Here is a 9,285-nt window from a genome sequence, read left to right as displayed (position 1 = left end):
TTTATCCCCCCCCCCCATTATTAAAAATACGGCATCCAGCGCTATAACTGGAAACTTAAAGCAGAAAGTCCGGATAAAAATTCGGGGAAATGAAGAACACGAAAGAATACGAATTTCGAGATTCATCTGTTTCTTTTCGCGAAAAAGTGATTTCAGCGCACGAAGGTCTCGCAGGTTTCGTTCGAACGAAGAGACGTGAAGGATCATAATTATTCGCAGCCAGTCTCTTAATCCTTTAAGTAAAGTCGAGGCACGGGCTACTCGGGCACGTGGCGTTGGCTGACTTTCCGGGACCCATTAGTGCGATCGCGTTGCGTTGCGTCGTCGCGACGACGAGTTGCAACGCGTGCACGCTGTCATCCGTAAAACGCGGGACCGATGTTGAACCTCCTTGCGGTGAGTGGGCGAGGGTGAAGCCGAGTGCTCCGTAATGGATGACGGCGGCGCGGAAGGGTGGATGAGCGATATATCGTCGGGCTTGTCATCGCGCGGCTCGTAACCTCGCGAACAATTACGCGTATCGGACAACGGCGAACGCGGCGAACGTCGCGCGCAAGTTAACTCAAAACACCGCGGCGGGTCTCGATGGAATAGTAACGTAGTTAATGGAATTAGGGGACAAACGACGCGGACGTTGGATTTTCTCGCGGAACGACGGGAAATTGCAGACGCGAAGAACGAACGAAGAAATATAACGAGATCAAGCGGAATGAAAACAAAGAAAATCAAGGAAAGTAAGATTCGATAATGATGTGAATTTTTACTCTAAACTATTCCATCAGAATCAGAATCGTAAGAGTGAATATATCACTGAAGCTTTACAGTGGATTCTGACACCATACGAGTGGGATGTGTCAATCGATTAGAGTGAATCTGCACCTGTGACGGAATATATCAGATTTACTCCTCAATTTCGAATAAGAATATTCACTCGACGATTTAGAGTGGAGAACTCACTTTATACTAATTGCTCCAATTCGAGTAGCTCGGTTGTCTCTCTCCTTTTTTCAAATGACATTTTATCCCAACAAATTTGGACAATGCATCTCTTTCTCTCTTTTCCTCTTTCTAAACATTTCTTAAAATTCAATCCTTAAAATCGATTCTTGCAAATCAATCTCGCAAACTGTAAAATTCTGCAATTGCATTCGGTATTATTACTTCGCGCACTAACCGTGTATTAATATCGTTGTGCCTAGCTGTAAGAAAATTTTGCCGCAGAAAAGAGTACAGTGAAGTATCTGTCTCCTCTTCATTATGTTTTGCTAAGTGTACACGTCGGACTGAGCTTCACCCCTAACGCGGAGCGCCCCATCCGGACAATTATACCGCTATTTTTGCGGTTCGAAAGAGACCGGGCCCCGTACATGCGAGAGAGAGAGAGAGAGAGAGAGCCGCGCGCGAAGAGGTACTCTCCGCCCGGAGAACTTCGCGAACTCCTTAAGCGAGAGGACCCTTTAATTCGAGCGATAATAAATGTTTGCGTTTTGCATGTATCCGGATGTGCCGGATGCGTGGCATGTGGCAGGGCCAGTATTTGTTCAGGCACACACGGCAAATAGAACTCCGGGCCCGAGACGCGTATCGTACCCTCGGTTTTGTCATACGTATACGTTTGCATTGTATTCCACGCGTTCGTCCTACTCGCGCCAATGACGTAAGAATGTTTTCCACTCGAGGAGGTTTTCCCTGCGGCGTATAGGAGGCGATTTTCTTCCCGCACTTGAAACGCGTGTTACAATGAGTCGGGGTTTTAAAACGCGGATATAATAAGCAATCGTTGTAATAAACGAGATTAACAGAAATCAACGTACTGTGAATTTAATTGTCTTACGTGTGTTTCTTCCCAAATTGCGATGTTGTACTGTGTGTGTGACAAATTCATATTTAGTTCATTTTTTTTATTAAGTATTTTTATATTGGACGTCTATTATGTGTCCTTTGCTGTTATCTTGTAATTAATTTCTTTTAGGAGAAGCTAAAGATTTCGCTGTGATATCTGATCTTTCAAGAAATTTCGTTCTCGAACGCGTGTATGTCTATGCAAGAAGTAGAGTTTGAAAAGTCTTGGGAATGAGACGGAAGCCCGTTTGACAACGGAAACAAGCGGAAAAAGAGGCACCTAATCGCCACCTGGAATCCGACACAAATTCTTCCGAATTCCGGAATAAAACGCGCGTTGAGGAGGATGTAAGGGGAGGAGGACAAGACGGGAGACGAGGAAGGGGGAGGAAAGGTCCTCCACGAGCCGCGAATTCGTGTAAACTCGGCGGAATGTACTCGTTCATTTCCATACATGCCAGCGGCACACACCGCCCTTCCTTCCTACGTTCCCAACACCCTCCTACGCCGCCTGCATTCATCGGTCCCGAGTGCGTCGGAGACGTAACACAGTAGCTGCAGGTGCTTCAGATCGGAGGAGCCTGGATACAACTGGAGTACCGGCGGAATCATCCACGCCGATTCCAAGGGCCCGAAGAAGAGCGGTTCCTCCAATCCGGAGGAGCCATGGATCTCAAAGTATCGCGACAAGCGGCGTGCGAAGCGCCGTAACCTCTCGTCGATCGATCGCCGTAAACGTTACCGACGACGAATTCGTCGCGACAAACGTAGATTTTGGCAGGTCGCAATTAAAATCGCGGATATCCCCGAATTGTCGAAAGCGCGCCGACGTTGTCGAGAGCCCGAATTCGAAAGTTCCGATAATGATGAAATGGAAAACTCGACGAAACTCCGAGTTGAGAAGAGGTTCATGCACAGTAAAAGATTTTGTATTAAATTTAATATATTTTATATATCCTAAACAGCCCACGCAAATTTTGTGTTAATTTAACACAAGGTAAATATCGAAAGTAACAGAAATATTATTATTATTGTTTCGTTAAGTAAACGGGGAGATATTGTTATTCCCTTTTTCACAATATGAAAAGTAATTAATACGCTTAACTTACAGAGTCGATATAATCTAAACCAGATATAAACATTTACGATTTAACAAGAGTGCCAGTCAGCTTGTTTCTAAGCACGTTCTGCGATAAGTTAAAGAAATCAATATTATTAGAAAAATCATTACCTAACATAATCGATTAACAGATTTAAATGTTCCATAAAGCGTTTTATGTCAAAAAAAGAAATGGAAAAAAGTGAACACTTTCAGAGACATCTACTATGTCTATTATATTCTACAAGCATTAAAAGACGAGAACAATCGATTTGTAACAAAAATTAACACAAAATCAATGTCCATAATATATTAATAAACACTGAGAGAAGCATAAAATGTGTTATTTTAACACATATATGTTGAATATCGACTCGACGCAAAATATTGAAATAATAAAAGCAAAATATGTTAAATAAACACACGGGTAAGTTAAAAATTGAACACAGAAATTTCAATAAAGATCGATTTTAACACAAGTACAATACGTGTTTTACTATCTAGAAGTCCCGAAAGTTTCAGGTCGAAGGAAAAACAGTTCGGGCATTTTACGAGCTTGCGTGGCGAAATTTCGCGTGTGTCATCGATTACCGAGACGATTTACGTGTTCTTTTTTCCGACAACGTGTATAATTCTTCGTGGCATTTCATCGACGGGAAATGCGTAAGTCCTTTCGATACGGGATTGACGGGGACGCAGCGCGGCGCTGTGCTCGGTGGAATTAGAAGTGCGCCCGTCCTCATCTGAAAGCAAATAGCACTCGACCCGCGCTCCTTTTCACGAACAATGGAAATGTTAAGCTAACAGCGCGCCCGGCAATTGACACAAGTGCCGGCCGCGACTCGCTCTTTTTACTCTTGGAAAACTTTCCCCGCCGTCTGTTTTTCCCTATCCTGCCCCCTCCCCCCGCAGCGCGCCGGTTTCCCGTTCCGCCGGTGTTGTTCGCCGTTGCTCGCGGTGTCTCGCACTCTCCGCGATAGCTTTTGTTTTTTACTCGTGCCCTCTTTCTCCCACACCTCGCCTTCTTTTCATGCTGTGCATCGAAATGCACTTGGAGTTCGATGCACTTTCATCGCAGCGTTATTGTCACAGGTGCGCGTATCATTTTCAAGCGAGAGGAGAAACAAGCGAAGCGACAGGGATGGCCGCGCGATGAATATCGAAAGAAAACGGAAAGAAGAGCGTCGCTGATTCACAGTCTCAAAATATTTGAGTTTACTGAAATTTTGTGTTTCGAGTAGGGTTCCGCAAAAAAGAAAATATCGATGCCGAGTAAATATCGATGAGTAAGTGCCGATACATCGGCGTTTTTATATCGATAACATCTTACGATGCATCGATATTTTATCCAAAGCGATGGCAAATCATCTGGATTATTTTTATATTTAAATATGTCATGAACTTGTCGTTCAGACAAGCTGTTAAAAATGTGGGAAGGAATAAACATATCCTCTCTATAAAATAATGTTCTCTGTGTAAAATAATACCGCTATTTATATCTGCGTTAGCAACGTCTGTGACGTTGGAAAGATTATTTTTCAAGGCGGGTTGATATCAACGCAACAGAGAAATCGTTTAAAAGGAAAATTGTTGTCACAACCATTGTTTTTGCAATCTATAAATAAAAGTTTATAGAGATTATAACCTATATTTGTAGTATAATTTCAAGTGAAAGGCGTTCAGAATCAACAGCCGCGGAGAAAATCTCGAGCGAAGTTCACGGCCGTCGGAAAAGGGGGAGGCATCTATGATCGAAAAGGCACGAAAGGCAAATGGAGAAAAGGAGAGGAAACGCGAATGCGAGGGATAATCGCAAAAAATGAGCGAAATGTTAGATTCGAGTTTTAACAACGTTCTCTCGCTTACCGAGTTTTCAAGGTGGCGAGAAGCCGGAGCTCTGAAAAGCGGTAGCTGCAATCGCGAATGCGCACAGGCGGAAGTTTTTCCGGACTTTTCGCAGAAACGGCGTGAAAAATACGTTACAAGATCACAACGGGGCGCTACGGGCTTTGATCTCCGCGAGATTGTGCGAGATAGAAGTCGCCTTACATGCAATTTACAGAATGTCAAAGGGTCTCCTAAGACGTGAGAGGGAAAGAGAGGCGGACGCGCCATTGTCTCCCGGACTTTTAAAGCGCTCCCTTCGGCTCCAATTTATTACATCTTCCGGGCGCGTAACGGCGAGATAAGTTGGCGAGAAAAAGCGACGAGGAGTAAGTCAGTCTCGCGTGTTTATGAGTTTCTCGCGAAGGTGAATCGACGCGTTCGACCCGATATCTCCCTCTCTCTCTGAATTGTCAGTGTGACTTATAATACGTAGGATATTGTCCGCGGGCGGAAAGAAGAACATAAGAGAAACTCAGCAGGATGTCTGCGCGATCGCGAGATATCTCCCCGGTTTCTTTGAAGCCGAAGCTGAGAGAGTCAACGAGGTGATCGCGGGAGCCAACTGTGCGAATCCGCATTCAACGAGTCCACGGAGATGACCACCGTAGTGGAGGCATCGGCCTCGCACGCATTCCGATACAGACATCCCCGGAATGTAGGCGCTCTCGAGATTCCCAGGTTGAAAAGCGAAGCCGCGGTAAGTAAGTAAGCCGCTTTGTGTCCTTAACCGTAGGCCGCTTAAGAGGGTGGAAGTATATTACGGCCGATATCGTGGATGAATGCCGGCCGCCGCGAGAAACAGCCACTTCGGCCGATAATCTCGTTACGCATACCCGCTAGCGATGGCGCCGACCTCTCGCGCGACCTGTCAAACACTCGTGTCGCGTGCAACACGTCGCTTTTTTACGAATTACCGTCGTCCCGTATACAGAAATCTCCGGGGCGAAACGCGGATCCGGTATCAGCGGGATCCGCCAATCTACGAGACGAGCACCAGCCGAGATCCGCTTCGATCTCTCGGCGGAGTTCGGTATCGGTTTGAAGGCCATCCCTACTTGGAGGATCGTCCCCTCCCCTCCCGCGTTTACGCTCGTGTCCACGAAGCCGACGGAGGCGAAGGAGTTGTCTCGATCGGCGATTAAGGCGGCATAAATGTCGGGGCAAATGAGCACTATCGCCCGGCTTATTCAGGTCACACTGGCAGCTAATAATAATAATCCGCGACGTATATTCGACGCGCTTACACGCGCGCGTGTCGCATGCAATTTCGGCGTCGGCGATGTAATCCGCGAGATATAGTTTATTTATCAATGCTAATTACGGCTTTGTGCATTTTTTCTCTCTCTCTCTCTCTCTCTCGACATCGCCGCTATTGTGACCCCGCGCGCGGCTCTCCCTCTACGTGCGCTCTCATCAAAAATTTATGACGCATTTAACGCGCTCTCGTAACGAATCGCTCGCGCTTCCTCCGATCGAGCTCTTCGACGTTCGACAGCCGAACCTTCTTTCCCTCATTCCCCCTGGCCCCTCTCCCCGCCCGTCGCCCCACGGGTACGACGAGCCTTCGGCGATACAATGGTCGTCTTATATGACACCGGGGGATGACACTTTAAATTTAATTTAAACGCGGTATTGTGCCGCCGCCACCACCACCACCACCGTCCTCGTAGTCGACGCCCTTCTGCGTGAGCAGAACTGCACTAGTTTCAATGGGGCTCTCTCTCCCATTGTAGTTTTCATAATGCGTCTACGCTTTGCTCCCTCTCGCCCCCCTTCGCCCTTTTCGGAACCGCGCGCTTTTTTCTCTTTCTCCCCCTCTCCCTCTCCTTCTCTCTCTTCCTCTTTTTCTCTCTCCGTGGCGGATTTTTTCTCCTTGCTTACCTAGAAGACTTTTTTCGTGCGGCGACACGATTCTGTTACATAAATATTGGCTCGATTTCGAAGCGCACACCCTTTTACCAACCCCTCACCCCCCCCCTCTCCTTCCCGCTCAACTCGTTCCTTCGCTCTTCCTCTCAGGGGGGTTGGCGGTGGTTGCACGGCGCACGAGATTTGCGCAAACTGAAACGGCGTGTCGCGAATCCGTTGAAAGCTGTTTAATGTCGATAACGTAATTCGAAATCGAACGGGAGAGAGAGAGAGGGGGGAGGGGGGAGAAAGAGAGACAGAATGAGAAAGTAAGTCGTGGGGGTTACAATCGGCGGCGCATGAGTGACATAAGCTACTGCCGTCAAATAGTCGCGACTTTAACGGGGTAAATAACGCGACAAAGGCGGCGGAAGTAGCGCCGTGTCGAAACCGAAAGCCCGATGCGAACGTGATTACCTTGTTGCGTAAATGAATTATACTTGGTTTCCGATATAAAAAATATTACCGATGCGAGAATTGTGAATAACACATGAACGGTCGAGATGTCGAAGTGGATTCCGCTTGAAGGCACGTGGAACTTTCAAACTTCGAAATTCTTACTCTGATATTTGTCAAGTTCTGGATTGAGATTCTACAAGGTATCTTGTTTCAAAAATCTCTACACTCGACTCGTTTCGATTATTATCTCCGATCTTGCATCTTTGGTATTTAGAATCTGCGAACCACGAAGTCCGGTTAACCGGCGATGTTCCGGCGATCCGTTACTCGCACAGATTTGAAATACTCGCCACGCGAGAATCGCTATGCCGGAGGCGAACGAGACATTCGTAACAACGCCAATATAAAGCAATATGGTAATGGAGTTTATGTGATTCTCGTTGGGCCGACGCGACAACGCATCCCTTTGCTTACTCGGCCAGCACGGGCTGCCAATAAATCGTTGCCCGGGGCGGTTACATAATAAGCGGCGCACGAGATCGCGACGGGCGCGCGAGGGGAACGGCGTATAAATCTGTTATAAATTCCGATCGTAAAGATGTCTGTAGTCTTGTCAGAAACGGGGTGAAAATGGATCGGACCTGTGGGGTCTCGGTGCGCGGTAGTCGGTGCACAACGACACGTCCCAACTATTATCTACGCCGATTTACGACTTTTTTAGATCATGCCTCACTCCCCTGGCCCGCAACAGTGAGATCTCCATTCTACGGAGCACAGGCCCTCAAATCCTCAGATCGTAATAAATACGAAAGAATAGAAAGAAATAACGTTAACTCTGGGAGCTCGAAGAGCCCCGAGGATTTGACGCAGTCCCTCTCGCTGCGGCGCGCTCAAGTGAGGTAAATGAAGACTTACTTTATCAATCGAACAGAAGGGAAGGAATGTCAAGCTGGACATTTTTATTCCTGTGTCCAAGTTATGTTGAAAAAATGTTCAGGTGGTTTACATGATCCAGCGCCGAATTGTGTGAAGAACGAAACTTTATATTCCACCACATACACATCCGACAACAAACGTCAAATCGTCGAGGGGCCGACGAAAGAGATCGATATTACGGCGGTCGATTTGTCCGACGTTGCTCGACAAGGGTGGAGGACAGCGAAGGTGGGAACGTAGGGAACAGGTACATGATTTCGGCGCGAAAAGAAATCGAATTGACGGAGCAACACAGCTACAAGCCAGCTACAAAGCTTGTTCACTGTCTTCATTTCGCGGCCAACAATACGCGATTATTTCACCGTCAGTTTCTATCGACTATCGTCGCTACGTACACTTATGTCCACTCGTACACACACGCCGTACACGTGCACATATATACATACTGCAAGCAGGGATAATACAAGGTCAAAATCGTCCGGGACACTTCGGCATAATTTATCACGTTTGTTCAATCGATCGACGGAAGGAATGTCTACGGGACATCGCTGGAAATTTTTCTAATTTCAATGAAATTATTGTTATTCGTCATGAAACATAAGCTAAAGGGTAGAGTTTTAAATAACTTGAAAGTTCCGCCAAAATGGCGATAAGTAACGTTTCAACAAAAGTAACAAAAATTCGTTGATATAAGAAAAATAAAAATGCAACACTTCGAGAAGCTGAAATTTTGAAGGGTCGTTAGGTCAGAATGGTAAATGCTCGTAAAACTAGATGTAGATTTTCGTAAAACTAGATGAACTCTCAAACTTCAAAACATACATTTGTTTAATCTAGGATGGTTGCTGTATTTTTAAGATTTAATTCTGAAAATTTTCAAGTTTCATAATTCCGAGGTCGCGATCGAATGTTTCAAGCTAAGGAATTACCTCGAATTCAGTACAAAAGTCGACTGACTTTAACTGGCGTATAATGCATGCAGTCCAGAAATAAGTGGAACAAAAGAAATTACAGGCACCATATAATTCCGCATAAATTACTTCTGCCGTTCAAAGCAGGCGGGATTCGTCTCGTCCGAATCGACTTTGGTAGGCACTCCGCGTCGCGGCCGGAAAAGACGGCGGACAATAGCGACACTGCGGACGGCGTCGCAGACCACTAATTATAAATCCATTGTTACGTCTATTTTTTCGCCCGACGTCATTCCTGCCCGT

This window comes from Dinoponera quadriceps, unplaced genomic scaffold (genome assembly GCF_001313825.1).
Source record: "Dinoponera quadriceps isolate SergipeBrazil2010 unplaced genomic scaffold, ASM131382v1 scaffold2420, whole genome shotgun sequence".
NCBI lineage: Eukaryota > Metazoa > Arthropoda > Insecta > Hymenoptera > Formicidae > Dinoponera > Dinoponera quadriceps.
This window is presented reverse-complemented; position numbering follows the sequence as displayed.